The sequence below is a fragment of the Chiloscyllium plagiosum genome, chromosome 2 (genome assembly GCF_004010195.1).
Source record: "Chiloscyllium plagiosum isolate BGI_BamShark_2017 chromosome 2, ASM401019v2, whole genome shotgun sequence".
Classification (NCBI taxonomy): domain Eukaryota; kingdom Metazoa; phylum Chordata; class Chondrichthyes; order Orectolobiformes; family Hemiscylliidae; genus Chiloscyllium; species Chiloscyllium plagiosum.
This window is the reverse complement of record NC_057711.1, coordinates 101328444-101344987: the sequence shown is the minus strand read 5'-3', so window position 1 is coordinate 101344987 and position 16544 is coordinate 101328444. Positions and strand designations below refer to the sequence as shown.

The following is a 16544-nucleotide window of genomic DNA, read 5'->3' as shown; positions in this document are numbered from 1 at the left end:
TGAGGCTGTTCTCGTTAGAGAGAAGAAGGTTGAGAGGTGACTTAATAGAGACATACAAGATAATCAGAGGGTTAGATAGGGTGGACAGGGAGAGCCTTTTTCCAAGTATGGGGACGGCAAACACGAGGGGACACAACTTTAAAGTGAGGGGAGATAGGTCTAAGACAGATGTCAGAGGTAGTTTCTTTACTCGGAGAGTAGTAAGGGTATGGAATGCTTTGCCTGCAACGGTAGTAGATTCGCCAAGTTTAAGTGCATTTAAGTCGTCATTGAACAGGCATGTGGAAGTACATGGAATAGTGTAGGTGGGATGGGCTTCACATTAGTATGACAGGGCGGCACAACATTGAGGGCCGAAGGGCCTGTAGTGCGCTGTAATGTTCTATGTTCTATAACCCTTGATGAACTGACCTCTGCTAGGCAGGCTTTGGGAAGTCAGGAGGTGAGTTTCTTGCCACAGAATTCCCTATCCCTGGCCTGCCTTTTTTCCTCATATGGTTTATTTCATGTGATCCAGTTAAGTTTCTGGTCAAGAGAAAACACCCATCATGACTTTGGTAATGGGATTAGCAAAGAGGTTAGATCACAAGGGGAGATAGTAAAACTCTCTCTTGTTGCATATAGTCATTGCCTGGAACTTGTGTAGTATACAAATTTTCCACTTATCAGCACAAGCCTGGGCGGCACAGTGGCTCGGTGATTAGCACTGCTGCCTCTCCGTGCAAGGGACTCTGGTTCTATTCCAGCCTCGAGCGACTGTGTGAAGTATGCACATTCTCCCCATGTCTGCGTGGGTTTCTTACGGGTTCTCCAGTTTCCTCCCACAATCCAAAGATGTGCAGGTTAGGTGAATTGGCCATGCTAAATTGCCCATAGTGTTCAGGGATGGGTATGTTAGGTGCAGTAGTTAGGGGAAATGAAGAGTAATGGGGTAGGGGAATGGGTCTGCGTGGGATACTCTTTGGAGAGTTGGTGTGGACATTTCGGCCAAAATGGCCTGTTTTCACACTGTAGGGATTCTGTGATTCTTTCAAGCCTGATTATTGTTCAGCTTTTGCAACATATGGTTATGGTCTGCTTCAGTATCTGAGAATTCACAAATGGTGCTGAACACTATGTAGTCATCAGCAAATATCTTAATTTTGACCATTTGACATGAGGAAAGTCATTGATGAAGCACCTGAAGTTGGCTGGGCCTTGAGCATTACCTTGAGTAGGAGGGGACTCTTATGGCATAGTCTTTTGCTGCTGTCTGTGAGCCAGGTGACCCAAGTTCAAATCCCGTGTGCTTCAGATGTGTGTCATAACATTTTCAAACAGGTCAGTTAGAAAATATCTCCCCGAGGAGTTCCTGCAGAGATGTTCCAGTACTCAGATGATTGACCTCCAACAACCATAGCCACTAATCTTTTCCACATATGACTTTGCTAGAGTTCCATCATACCTTGCTCAGCCATATGTTGCCTTGATAGTGTGAGAGTTGTGGCCATAGCTGCTGTCTCAAAATCTTTCCAGCTGGTCATTTTCCATGTTTAAACTTCGGATTAATAAAAGCCAAATAATCTGTAGATGTTTGTAATCAGAAATGAAAACAGAAATTGCTGGAAAAGCTCAGCAGGCCTGGCAGCATCTGTGGAGAAATAGATTGGGTTGAGATATCTGGTCGGCATGGACAGATTGGACCGAAGGGTCTGTTTCCATGCTGTACATCTCTATGACTATGACTCTATAATGTTTCGGGTCCAGTGACCTTCCCTCAGAACTGATGGTAGCAGCTATGGCCACAACTGATGGTAGCTAGGAAAATGTTGATTTTTATGCAGAAGATAGCGTGAAGGGGGGGAGCGTGTAAGGAGGAAATGACAGGTGGTATTAGAGCCCAAAGAGACAGTAGAGCAGTTCAACAAAGGAGTGGAAAACAATCTGCCTGCGAGAATGAATAGCTACTTATGGGGACAATTAGTGGCTAACAATGGGTTGTGTGTAATAGCATGCCATGTGATAACAAGAGCTGGTTAGTGGGTTGGGGTAAGGACATGGCAGAAGGTGTCTCAAGCCTTACAATTTTTGACCATGATATTGAGTCCCCAGAAGGCTGTGGAGTTGTTGTTCTTCCAGCTTGCGCTGAGCTATACTCAAGCACTGTAGCAAACCTGAGACAGAGATGTTGCCCAGGGCACAAGATGGTACGTTGAAGTGGCAGGCAACAGGAAGCTCAGGGTGATGATGCTAACTTTGACAAGGGTACCTCCAAAATGTTCACCTTAATCCTCAGTTGAGGATTCCCTAGCACTGTAGTTGATGGGGCCCTCAGCTGGGTCTGACCCCATCTCCTGCAATTCAGCCCTCACCGCCATTTTTCCCTCCCACAACAGTGATAGTGTCCCCCTTTTCGTTACCTACTATCCCAACAGCATTCACATCCATAGGATTATTAGCCACAATTTCCACCACCTGGGAAGCCACTACCAGGCACACATTCCACTTCCCTCCTCTGTCAGGCTTCTGCAAGGAACACTCCCTCTGGGATACACTGATCCACTCCTCCTTCATTCCCAACATGTCCCCAGACCACTTTCCCCTGCAATTGCAGAAGGTATACCACCTGTCCGTTTACTTCATCCTCCTCAGTATCCAAGGGCCCAAACACACTTCCAGGTGAAGCAGCACTTTCCCTACTCTTCACTCAATCTAGTCTACTGCAGTCTCTTTTACATTAAAGAAACAAAGCATAAACTGGGTGACTGCTTCACAGAACACTTATGTTCTGTTCATGAAAAAGACCTTGAGCTTCTAGTTGCCTGCCACTTCAACACACTACCTTGTTCCTTGGCCAGCATCTCTATTGGCTTGCTGCTGTTCTTCCAGTGAAGGTCAATGCAAGCTGAAAGAAAGACACCTCATTTTCTGCTTGGGAACTCAAGCCTTGTGGGCTCAGTATCAAGTTCAACAATTTTAGGGCTTGATGCACCTTCTCCCATGTCCTTAACTCCACACACCAAGTCTTGTTATCATGTGGTCTGCGATTGCACACAATCAATTGTTAGCCACTAATTGTCCCCATTACTACCTATTCATTCTCCCAAGTTGATCATTTTCCACATCTTTGTATGTCCAGCTCTTCTCTCTTTTTGGGCTGAATATCCACCTATCATTTACTCCTTACACCTTTCCCCCACCCTATCTTCTGTTTAAAAATCAACATTTTCCTAGCTACCATTAGTTCTGAGGAAGGGTCACCGGAACTAACATTAACTTTGATTTCACGTCACAGATGTTGCCAGACCTTCTGAGAGCTTTTACAACAATTTCTGCTGGTGTTTTAAGCTTTTGCTTTGTGCGTTAACAGACATTTTCTTCCAAGAGTATATCACCATCTAAAGCTGTTTCTACTCCGCCGACTAAAACCAAAACATCCGAAGAGGAGCCCTCGTCTTATCATCTGTACAGAGTGTGAAAAGTGGTGTAACCTGCTTCTCAACAACTTCTAGTGGTTAAATAAAATAAATCTCTGACACTCACTTTAAAATCAACAAGTAATAATTTATTTATCTCACTCTTATATGAACAAGTTAACAAAACTATTAACAAACCAAATAAGTCCCTTCTAACTGCTAACTATTCATGCGTAAAACTAGATTCTAATGGTATGCTGTTCCAAAAAATACAAGTCCACTCACATAACAAAAAATAGAATTTAGTATTTCAAAATTACAGCGAGATTACGTGTCTTCTGGAATGTTCTGTGCCTTCTCCCTCGAGTCTTCTATCAGGAACGCCTTTTTCATCCATCATCGGTACTCTAGTTATTTAGATGGTGCTTTCTCAAATATATAGATGACTGGGAGAGCCAGTTTCTCTTTTGAGAGCTAAGTGCTGTTAGCTCTGGCAGGAGACTCTAAGCTCTGGACTCTTTGTCCAACTGATCCCTTTTAAACTCTTGATGACATATCAGTATTTCTCACAATAGGATTGGTCCTTTGGTGTCAAAACCATCAAGATTTAAATGTAATAGGTTTTTGATATCTAAGTGTCTGGTTAAAATTGATTGGCTAACTTCAAAAGCCAGTCGTCTTGCTAAAAATTGCTGCTTGGCCTTTCAGTACAAATGTTTCAGTTAGGGCTCTTCTATGTACTTGCATTTTAAATCTCTAAGCACAGAAAAAGTGCCATCTTTTAAAGGGACCAAGCAATGCTTTCCCCGTTTTATAATTTTACAAATATCCTGCCTCCCAATCTACAGTTACTCTACCCGACTTCTCAATAGTGGGAAATCTATTTATTTTCCCAGAGTCATTTGTAACATCAATACTTGACCTGGTAGAAACCATAGATTGAGCATCCAACTATGGACAGGCTTGGTCTGTATAGCTAAACAGTCACTGGATGTGTTTATTGAACCATTTGTAGAACTTCTGAAGATTGCGGGTTTAAATTCTTTCATCTGCTACACAAGTAAAATAATTTAAATGAATATTTAGTTGAGGAAACTTGGTGCTTTGCAGAATTGGCTCACTATTCAATGGCTACCCAAGGGAGTTGAGAAAGATAAGCCCACATCTGTGCCGACCATATGGTGAATGTCCAATCTCAAACTGACAGTCAATGGGTAGATGCCAAGGAGAGAGGGAATGGGAAAACAGTGGTTGGACAGCTGCATCAATTTTATGTATGTGCAGACAGCTGTTTGCTTGTGATACCAGACAAATTACACATTGATTCTGCACATGTTGGAGTTTAAATGTGCTGAAATTCTAAATGGTGACAAACATTTTAAGTTCAGAGTTAAAGTAATCCACATATGTAACTCTGTGGTTAAATATCTGTTTTCAGTTTTGTAACGTCAATGGTAGTTTGTCCATTGTAGCAAAAGGTGAAATAAACCAAAATCCTTTGATAGCCTTGTTTTTCCTTACTTCTTAGCACCTCCAGGCATCCATACGTTATCAGTCTCTTGCAGTCCTTTGCTTAAACTGAGCCTTTAGTGGCTTAGGTCCTACTCTCATGAATTCCTTCCCTAAACCTCTCAATCTGCCTACCCTTCTTTAAAACCATTTTTAAATTTTACTCTTGGACCAAACTGCAGTTGACTATTCAATCTGATTAGATTAGATTTGATTCCCTACAGTGTGGAAACAGGCCCTTCGGTCCAACAAGTCCACACCGACCCTCCGAAGAGTAACCCACCCAGACCCATTTCCCTCTGACTAAAAATCAGTTGAGTCTGTTCTGCCATTCAATGAGATTATGGCTGATGTGATAATTTTGATCTTGACATTCTTTCCTCATTCCCCATAAACCTTGATTCCCTTACTGTTTACAAAATTGAGGGGCATGGATAGAATAAATAGACAAAGTCTTTTCCCTGGCATCAGGGAGTCCAGAACGAGTGGGCATAGGTTTAGGGTGAGAGGGGAAAGATATAAAAGAGACCTAAGGGGCAACTTTTTCACGCAGAGGGTGGTATGTGTATGGAATGAGCTGCCAGAGGATGTGGTGGAGGCTGGTACAATTGCAACATTTAAGAGGCATTTGGATGGGTATATGAATAGGAAGGGATTGGAGGGATATGGGCCGGGTGCTGGCAGGTGGGACTAGATTGGATTGGGATATCTGGTTGGCATAGACAGGTTGGACCGAAGGGTCTGTATCCATGCTGTACATCTCTACGACTCTATCTCTACTTTGAATGTACTTAATGACCCAGCCTGGATAGCCCTCTGTGGTAAGTAATTATACAGATTTACAATTTTATGAGAGAAGAAATTTCTCTTCATCCTCATCTCAAATATTTCCTCACTCCTCCTTTATCTTTGACTGAGCCTGAGTTTTTTTTTAAATTACCTATATTTAGAATATCTTGAGTCATTATCCTATAGCAATAACATTTTATAAATGTATGATGTTGTTTAGGGCAGGAACCTGCCCAAACACTTCAATCAGTTTACATTTGTCCAACAAAACTTTTGTTGCTTTCTGTCTAGAAATTCTTGGTAAAGTTTGAATCTGGACATCTTAAATAAACAGTGTTTCAATTGAACTACTTTCCAAACTCCATTCACACCAAACACAGCATTTGATTCTCTTTAGTCTGTTATGGAATTGTGTACAGGCAAAACATTTGTCAGTGTAATGAAAATTGAGCAGCTCTACTTCTTCATACAATGCTGAATAAAATAAAAATGTTAAGCTCCTTAGAATATGCATCATGTAATTGGCGTGAAAAGATTTAACTGGAAAAATGATATGGAACTTGCATTTACTTAGGTTAAGAAATGAATTTTCTATTATGTGGTACAGAGTCTGACTTATGTGCATGCACACACACAAATATGTATATAAATATAAATATTTATAATTCAGTTAATATAAATTTGGGTGTGTGGTTTTTGTGTTGTCACCTATGGGTTTTCTGTGTGCCTGAAGCCAATCTGACTTCAGAGTCAATGGGTTTGTTCGGAATTTCTATGTTTATTTTAAGCTTATGGCAAGCACCCTTGGCTTATAATGAAAGATCTTTCAGGTTCAGTTTTACTTTGAAACTGTCCTGTGAATTTCTTGGAATTAGATGTCTGTAAAAGCCTGTGTCCTGATGAAGGGAAGAATATATAGTCAACTCGGTTACCTTAGAATGGGGTATTGGTGTTTGTCCCAAACCAGAGTGTTGGGATAAAACCCTGAAGGGATCACTTAAGATGACTATATTTAAGCAGGTGTATGATAGCTACAGGCAGAAGCAGTTTAAAAGTTGAAGTCTCAAATGCCGTACATTTATCAGGCTGTTAGATACAGGGACACATGTATTATATGTACTTCAGGATTCTGACCAATGGACATGACATTACTTCTTACCTCAATCTTTCTCCATTCACTATTTAATCTCCCCTGTTGCTGACTCTTGCTGAGGTACATTGCTATTTTTAATCTGTCTGCTTTGGTGGTCCTATTTGTTTACTTTCCAGCATGAGTACTGGATACCAGTTGAAAAGAGGAGTGTTGTATTTTATCTTGGCTTTCTCCCTAGTAATGCTAAAGCCAGAAGCAGAACTGATTGTACAACTGTGACTAGATAACTGCACAGATAGCAATCAACCCAGAGATGTCCAACCTTTTCACATGAGTGGTCACATTTAATTTTTTTTTCCTCTTTCTAGTGGCCAGTGCACATATTTTAAAAAACAACAGATAGAGAAATGTCTTTCTCTATGAACCAAATCAACAAAAATACATTTTTATGACTAACCTTTAACTGAGAAGACATATTTATTTTCTTATGTTTTCATCACTATATGTTAGATAATTCCTAAACAATCTGAGCATGATGAAACAATTGTCGTTCTTGCAGTTGAATCTTCTCTCATTCACATATACAGCATGGTTTCTTTCTGAAGATGGATCAGGTTATTCCTTCTCAAATTCCTTGCTCAGATTCTAGAATTCACTCCCAAAACACTCCACTAATTTTTTGATAGCATATCTAAGTGTTATTGGGGAAAGAAAACATTCAAGTGTAACTATTCAAGTGATTCTACTGATGTAACTGATTTGGTTTGATGTATTGTTGTCACATGTACCTGAGTACAGTGAAAAGTTTTGTTTTTTTGAGGCAGCTCATGACATGTAAGGGCATTCGGATCATAGGGTGTTTAGGCAAAGGAAAGTGTATAAGGTTATGGCTGCACAAGAGGTGCACACAAGCAAGATCAATATTAGAGAGGTCCATTCAACAGTCTAGTAACAGCAGTGAAGAAGCTGTTTTTGATCCTATTGTACATGTGTTTAAGATTCTGTATCTTCTGCCTGATGGAAGAGGTTGGAAGAGAGTATTACTGGGGTGGGAGGGGTCTTTGATATTGGCAGCCTTTCCACAGCAACGAGAAGTACAGATGGAGTCCATGGATGGGAGGTTGGCTTTTGTGATGGTCTGGGCTGTGCACACAGCTTTGTTGTTTCTTACATTCCTGGGCAGAGCAGTTGCAATACCAAGGCATTATGCACACACAATGCTTTCTATGATACATCTGTAAAAGTTCAGACATGCCGAATTTCTGAAGCCTCCTGAGGAAGAAGAAACAATGTGCTTTATTGACCAATGCATCAATGTTGGAAGGTTCAGGACAGATTGTTAGCTAATGTCACTCCTACGAAACTTGGTACTGTTGACCCCCTGTACCTCAGCTCCATTGCTATAAATATGAGTTTGTCCTTCTCATTTCTTTCTAAAGTCAATGATCAATTCTTTAGTTTTGCTGGTGTGAGGGAGTGTTTGTTATCATCTGTTATCTTAAGACACTAAGCATTCTATCTCGTTCCTGTATTCTGATTCATCATTGTTTGATATCCAGCCTACAAAGGTGGTGTCATTAGCAAACTTGTATCAGGAACCCAAGTGGTGATAAATTTCATTGTATAAATGTGCTGTATCAGCTCTCTGTTAATAATGGCAGTGATTTTTTTTTCCATAATTACCACACCACGAGTCACCATTTTTAGAACCAGACATTAAGGTTTTCAAAGGTGTGCAAGAACAGACTACTTTTCTTGTTGAAATCAGAGACAGAAGAAATTTAGACACTGAGTGCAACAAAAAGGTCAATCATGCTACAGTTGAAACTTTATTGCTGGAACAGCACAGCAGGTCAGGCAGCATCCAGGGAACAGGAGATTCGACGTTTCGGGCACAGGCCCTTCTTGTGCCCGAAACGTCGAATCTCCTGTTCCCTGGATGCTGCCTGACCTGCTGTGCTGTTCCAGCAATAAAGTTTCAACTTTGATCTCCAGCATCTGCAGACCTCACTTTCTCCTCCAATCATGCTACAGTGCTTGTGACAGTACCTTTACCTATTAGACCATTGAATTTGGAGGCTACCATGCAAAAAGAATTTCTCAATTGCAAATATAATGTTCAAAAAAGGCTACATAGATTGTTTGCTTTGCTTTGTTTGGCCAATCTGTCCATTATCAGTCTGATGCTGTCATCAACTATGCCCCAAATATATACCATTGTTTAATCATGTTGTTGATAATTCATATAATGAATGTGTTGGTTGGACAAGGAAACTAAGATACAGCCATGATGTGCAGGAGCTGGTGTTGGACTGGTGTGGACAAAGTTAAAAATCACACAACACTCGGTTATAGTCCAACAGATTTATTTGGAAGCAGTAGCTTTTGGAGCGCTGCTCCTTCAGGTAGTTGTGGAACATGATCATAAGACACAGAATTTATAGGAAAAGATTACAGTGTCATGCAACTGAAATGATATATTGAGAAAACTTAGACTCAAGATTGGAATACAGACAGAAATCCATGAATTAATTTTCAAATTTCTGCTTTGGAAATAGAGCAATTCTGACTCCAGATTGGGACACAGACTCTAATCTCACACCTTTAAAGCATTGACTGAGCTGAGATGTCACTTTTTTTAAATAAAACTTCAAGTTATCTGAGAATGTGGCTTAAAATAAGTTTATGGGATATACATATTAATGAATCAAAACCTTCAACCCATTCTAAAAGATGAAAGACTTAAAAACAATTTAGGTTTGTTCAATATGTTCTTGCAATGATTGTTTTAATTCAATGGAAGAAACCATTTCAGCTCTATGAATCAGCATTTTAAGGATTTAAATCTGTTTTCACTGAATAGGGCAACTCGTTTCAGTGACAAGACATATGTTTCATGCACTTTGAGTATCAATTCCTAATTATAGGAGGATAACAGAAATAAGGTTTTTATTTAGTGCTGTAAACCAAAGCATCATAGACTGTACCTTGAATTGGCACTCAAGGTTTTTTCTACTGTGCATTTTAAAAGGTCTGCCTGATATCAGTGTTCATGAAAGGTTTATTCAGTACATATTAAATTGGTTTAAAAGTCTGTCAAAACAAATATTTAGTTTACAGTTTTCATAACTGTTTAACCATTTCATGACATTGAACTACTGTTAGGACAATTGATTAAATGTCACGGCAAAATATATGGCTTTGGAAGCATCTTAAAAAAAATGAGCAAGATAAATGAGCCTGTGAAAATTAATGAGTACATTTTAGAATAAAGGCTTTAGATATCTTGAGGAGGGTATGGATTCAGTATTGAACAGACAGAGTTTGTGGCTTCAGCCTTCCACAAGCTCGTTCATTTTAAACTATGCACCATAGATTCCCTTCCTATCCATTATTTTCTTATTTTACATGGAAAAGTCCATGGAATGGATGAATTAAGCAAACCTATTCTTATAAATCCAGCATTGTTAGGATGTAATGCTCTTTGAAGTTTTCCTACTAAAATCATCCATATTATCTAAAATTTAGATGTTAGTCAAGTACTTTAAAAGATCCATAGAATGTTGTAAAGCCTCAATAACCACGTGCTACAATTATTGCATAGACATAGGTAGCAGTATATTTTCTCACTGTGAAGTGTCCCAAACAAAATGCAAGTAAATTTATCTGGTTTTGGTTGTTGATTGAGTCAGGAATGTTGCCAAGTAGGGAATCTCTGTACCCTCTTTAAGCGCTGCTGTTAAATCGAATATTTTCATTTTTATGCATCCCAGAAGAGAATTTGTGCTTTTGACAGTGCAGAATTCCTTCAGCACTGAGAAAAATATGAGGCTTGGTATTATTGGGTTTCATTTAGTAGATAGGATATACACCAACACACATTAATTTCTTACCTAAAACAAACACAGATAATACTAAAGAAACTCCGTAGCTCAGGCAGCATTTATGGAGAGAAAAACAGGGTAACATTTTAAGTCTAGAATGACTGTTCTTCAGAACCATCCAGAACATTTTAAGGACCATGCTTTGCATTTAAAGTTCTCTTTCTAGCCCTCAGTGAACACATCGTACTTTTGATGTCAAAGTTAGGATTGACATTGAATGAATTATAATCATTCATTGATTTATGAGTTATGAAGCTTAAATAGATTCTCAATTCCCTAAGGTAAATTAAACCTGATAAAAGAATCATGTAATGAATAAAAATGAATGTTTTTTGTAATAATAGAGTTGTGATACAGTGAGATCTGTCTTTTAAGACGTGTCTAATGAGAAACTATCTTTTAAAGTGCTATTATGAAAGTGTAACTGGAAAGCATTCCCATTGTAGTTGACCTCTATAAAGAGACCACCTACGAAGCATAATTTGTGACCAGGCTTTTTATGACCTTGTCTATGTGTTTCTCTCTCAAATTCCAACTGCTGTAAAACTTGAATGAATACCTTTCACAGATAAATGACAACTATAGAAGCATTTGAGAACATTTCACAATTGCATTAGTTGTTGAAATTCTGAAATGCAGGATGTTGTTGTTCGGAAGCTTACTTTTACAAATTAAAATAAATTGGAAAAATATAAAAGCAGCTACTCAAATATTTCAGTGTTTTTAAAGAAAATATTATAGCTGTGCTAATTTAAAGTAAACTTGTCTACAATGTGTTGTATTTTAGTTGCTTTCTGTGTTTAGTTCACATGAATTTTGTTCATAAAATATAGTTTTGAACATTGTTTTTAGGATGGTTATTTTTGAGTTTGCTGTATGCATGGCCATTAAAGGACCCACCTATTTTGAGTCCTTAAAATACTGCTTCCTTTACTGTCTGAAACAAATGTATTTTCAAACCTTGGCATCCAATTTGTGATCATATGCAAATGTCTTTCAAAGGTATTTTTCAGTTTTCAGTAAATGAACCATGTGCTTACACCGGATGATGCTTGTGTTTTTGAAGTTATTTTCAAGACATTCCCACTTTTTTAAAATCTGTCAGTATTGTGTTTTATTATCCATTCTCTATTTAAAACGCTTTTATACAGAATTTCTATTAAGTGTAGGCTTGATCGTTTTTTCTTTGTGGAAGAATCATAGAATCCCTCCAGTGTGGAAGCAGGTCATTTGCCTCATAGAGTCCGTGCTGACTCTCCTAAGAGCATCCCCCCCAAACCACCACCTCAATGCTATCCCTGTAAACTGTGTTTCCTATGGCTAATCCACCTCGCCTGCACATCCCTGGATACTATGGGCAATTTAGCATGGCCACTTCACTTAACCTGCACAACTTTGCACTGGGGGAAGAAACAGGAGCACCTGGCGGAAACCCACTCAGACACAGGGGAATATGCAAACTTCATGTTGAGAGGCATCCAAGGCTGAATTTTTTAAAAATGTATTTATTTTGTGGGATGTGGCCGGCCAGCATTGATTGCCTGTTCCTAGTTGTCCTTGAAAAGGTGGTGGTGAGCTGCCTTCTTGAACCGCTGCAGTCCATCTGCTGAAGGTTGACCCTCAATGCCATTAGGGAGAGAATTCCAGGATTTTGATGCAGCAACATGAAGGGACGGTGATATATTCCAAGTCAGGATGGTGAGTGACTTGGAGGGGAACTTGAACATGATGGTGTTCCCATACATCCGCTTCCTTGTTAGTGAGTTTTGAGAAGATTTGTAGCTCAGATTGAGGTTCAGAATTAGGTTTGCTCGCTGAGCTGGAAGTTTTATTTTCAAACATCTTATCACCATACTAGGTAACATCATCAGTGAGCCTCTGGAAGGCTTCACCTGGAGGCTCACTGATGTTACCTAGTATGGTGACAAAATGTCTGAAAACTAAGCATCCAGCTCAGCGAGCAAACCGACATGCAGCTTTCCTTCTCCTTCTAGATGGAAGTGGTCGTGGGTTTGGAAGGTGCTGTCTGAGGATGTTTGGTGAATTTCGGGTTGAATTGAATTGAATTGGGTCTCTGATGCTATGAGGCCCTCTTCCTCTGCCGTTGCCAAATCCACGATACTTTTTATTGATAATGTGAAGGTTTATGTGCATGTTATATTAGCTGTCATCTCAGTCAGATACTAATTGTTCACAGCTTTCCCATAACCGACAGTGTAATTGCTGCATGACTGAAATAATCATTGCAAAAATGATTGCTATTACATGATGATTTTAATATTGCTTTAGTTTTTCTCTGAGAAGAAAAATGTACAATTTAGAGTGATACGATAATTGATGTATTGTGCATTTGATTAGGAAACTGAAGCAGCAATGACAAGCATTCACTGCATTTATGTTATAAATATAATGCTCCTGATGGTACATTTGATTGTTTCCAGGGTTGTAAACTGTTATCTGTAGTCCATTTGAACAATGTTGATCAGATTTTTTAAGGTGCTGTTTCAATTTATTAATGACTTGAGGTGTTCACAATCATAAGAACAGTATTGTGCATCCCTGGTTAATGATTTACAATGTCCTTTCTATGTAATCTGTACTGTTCATAAAGTCTAATTTAATTTTTGGACCATGCAGCTCATCCAGTGGACTCTTGTTTCACTGCTTTTTGACAAAGGTATGTTCTTGTGGAAGACTATTGCTATCTGTGTCCCAAAACTTTCTTTGACCTTCTTTATATAGGTCAGTTTAACAAACTAATCTTCTGAATGTAATTTACAGTTTTCAAGTTGATACAAATAATGTGTTCCCTCTTCCTCTACCATTATCAAATCAAGGATACTTTTTATTGATAATGTGAACTTTGTATGTCTTGGTCATTTTCAACTTTTCCTTCTCTCACCTTTCCCCCCCAAGCAGCCAGTATGAAATTGAACATCAGAATTCTGCTTTATACTTATTAAAGATAAAGTACCATTCCTGCATTCACTTTTTGCTCTTGCTTTGGATTCTTGTTTTAAAATAAAACAGATAATCTGTATGACATACAGTTCATGTACTCATACTTTCATTAATGGCATATTGCTAATGTCAGCTTATGGTGATTAGCAAAGGTCAGTGAAATGACCCAAGTTTAGCATTTCATGTTTTCTTGCTTACAAAACTAAGGGCCCTGACGTTTGCTTCTACATAGCACTAGAGGATTATTAACAGTTGCATTCATTTCTAATTGTGCACAGTTGGATTTATGCCTGAGGTAAATCAAAACTTCAGCTGTCCACTTGGAAACTACTGGTGGGAGGACCATTTTAAAAAGATTTCTGGTCAACACTTAGTTTAATATCTAATTCCAGACTTCCCTCATTTATTGAATAAAAGTAGTATTATACAATTTAAAAACTATTTACATATGCAAAATGATAGTTTACCTCCTGAAAAATGAAATTTGCTCAGTATCTCTTTTCTTACCACCTCACTGTTACAGACCTTAGCCATTTCTTTATTCAGCTGAAGTATGTAATCATGACTGCAAAACATTGGAGTGAATCTATGAAACTGAGGAATATGGAACCTCTGTAATATCTATTGAGTGGGCAGTTCTTCTACTGAAGATTATTACACTCTCGTTTATGCGGAATGCATATGTATATGTGTCACAAATTTGTTAATCCTGCTTTCATTAACAATAACTGCTTGGTTTTAGTGTATTACAGTATTTTTCTAATCCTTTTTTAAAGTGGACAGAGTCAGCTGGTTTTGATATAACAAAAGAACAATATAGCATAGGAACAGGCCCTTCATCCCTCCAAGCCTGTGCCTAAACATTTTGCCCTTCCATACTAAAATTGTTCTCACTTACAGGATCCATTTCTGTCTATTCCCTTCCTAATCATGCATTCATCCAAGTGTTTCTTAACTGCAGCTATTGTGTTTGCTTCCACTGCCGCCTCTGACAGTACGTTCCAGGCACTCCCCACCGTTTGTCTGAAAAACGTGGCTTGCACATCCCTTTTAAACCCCCACCTCCCACACTTTGAACCTGTGTCCCCTATTAATTAACCCCTGCACCCTGGGAAAAACTCTCCTACTTTCCACTCTATCCATGCCATTCACAATGTTATAAACTTCTATTAGGTCACCCCTCAATCTCCTGCATTCCAGTGAAAACTAATCCAGTCTTTCCAACCTTTCTTAATAGCTGAAGTTTCCCCACATCAGGCAACATCTTGGTTAACATTTTGTGTACCCTCTTCAAAGCATCCACATCCTTCTGGTAATGTGGTCACAAGAATTGTATGCAGTATTCCAAGTGCGACCTAACTAAAGTTCTATAAAGCTGCAGTATAACTTGTTTATCCTTATACTCAGTGCCCTTTTCCAATGAAGGCTTCTTTGCTATCTTATCTGCCTATGTTACCATCTTCAGTAACCTGTGGACCTGCACAGCCAGATCCCTCTGTGTATCGGTCCTCCTATGGGTTCTGCCATTCACTGTATAATTTTCACCTGTACTTGACCTTCCAAGTTACCTCACATTTGTCCGGATCAAACTCCATCTGCCATTTTTCTGCCCATGCCTCCAACTGATTTACATCCTCTGTGCTCTCTGCCAGTCCTCACCACTATCCCCAACTCCACCAAACTTTTTATTGTCTGCAAACTTACTAATTAGACCAGCGACATTTCTTCCAAATCATTAATGTAGATCACGAACAGCAGAGGTCCAAGCACTGATCCCTGTGGAACACCACGAGCCACAGCCCTCCATTCCAAAAAGCATCTTTCCACCACTACCCTCTGTTTCCTGTGACTGAGCCAGTTCTGTATCCATCTTCCAGCTCACCCTGATACCATGTGACTGCAGCTTTTGTACCAGTCGGCCACAAGAGACCTTGTCAAAGATTTTACTGAAGTCCATTTAGACAATACTAACTGCTGTTCCCTCATCAAACGTCTTTGTCACTTCCTCAAAAAACTCAATCAAATTAGTGAGGCACAAAACCATGCTGTTTATTGCTAATAAATCCATTTGCATACAGTTCTTGTTGCTAAGAATCTTTTCCAATAATTTCCCTACCACCAACATGAGGCTTTCAGACCTGTAATTTCCAGGATTATCCCTGTTCTCCTTCTTAAACAACTGGACAACATTGGCTATTCTCCAGCCCTCTGGGACCTCACCTGTGGCCATAGAGGATACAAAGATGTCTGTCAGTGCTCCAGCAATTTGTTCTCTTGTCTCCCTCAATATTTGAAAGAGATCCCATCAGGACCTAGGGACTGATCTACCTTGGGCTCAATGGTTAACACTGCTTTCCCTGTCACACGGGTGCCAGGGACCCAGGTTCAATTCCAACCTCTGTCTGTGTGGAGTTTGCACATTCTCCCCCTGTCTGTGTGGTTTCTGCCGAGTACTCCAATTTCCTCCCACAGTCCAAAGATGTGCAAGTTAGGTGGATTGGCCATGCTAAATTGCCCATAGTGTTCAGGAATGTGTAGGTTAGCTGCATTAGCTACAGGAAATACAGGGTTACAGGAATAGGGTAAGGGGATGGGTCTGGGTCTGGGTGGGATGCTCTTCGGACTTGTTGGTCCAAATGACCTATAACCACACTGTGAGGATTCTATGATTAATACGCTTGAAGATGCACAGCGCCGCTTCCTTTTTAATAGCAGATGGCTTAGAAATTCAATACTCTCTTCCCTGAGATTATCCTCCACCAAATCCTTCTCTTTGGTGAATGCTGACACAAAGTATTCCTTTAGGACTTCACCTGCCTCTTCTGGCTCCATACATAGATTCCCTCCTTTGTCCTTGAGTGGGTCAACCCTTTCCCTGACTATATATGTATAAAAAGCCTTGGGATTCTCCTT

General features: G+C 39.5%; 1 protein-coding gene across 3 annotated transcripts in view; it reads left to right on the top strand.

Moving 5' to 3' along the window:
* The window catches only part of LOC122562270 (lysine-specific demethylase 4C-like), a 437697-nt gene that overhangs the window by 338284 nt on the left and 82869 nt on the right, over positions 1-16544 (top strand). The window lies entirely within an intron of this gene.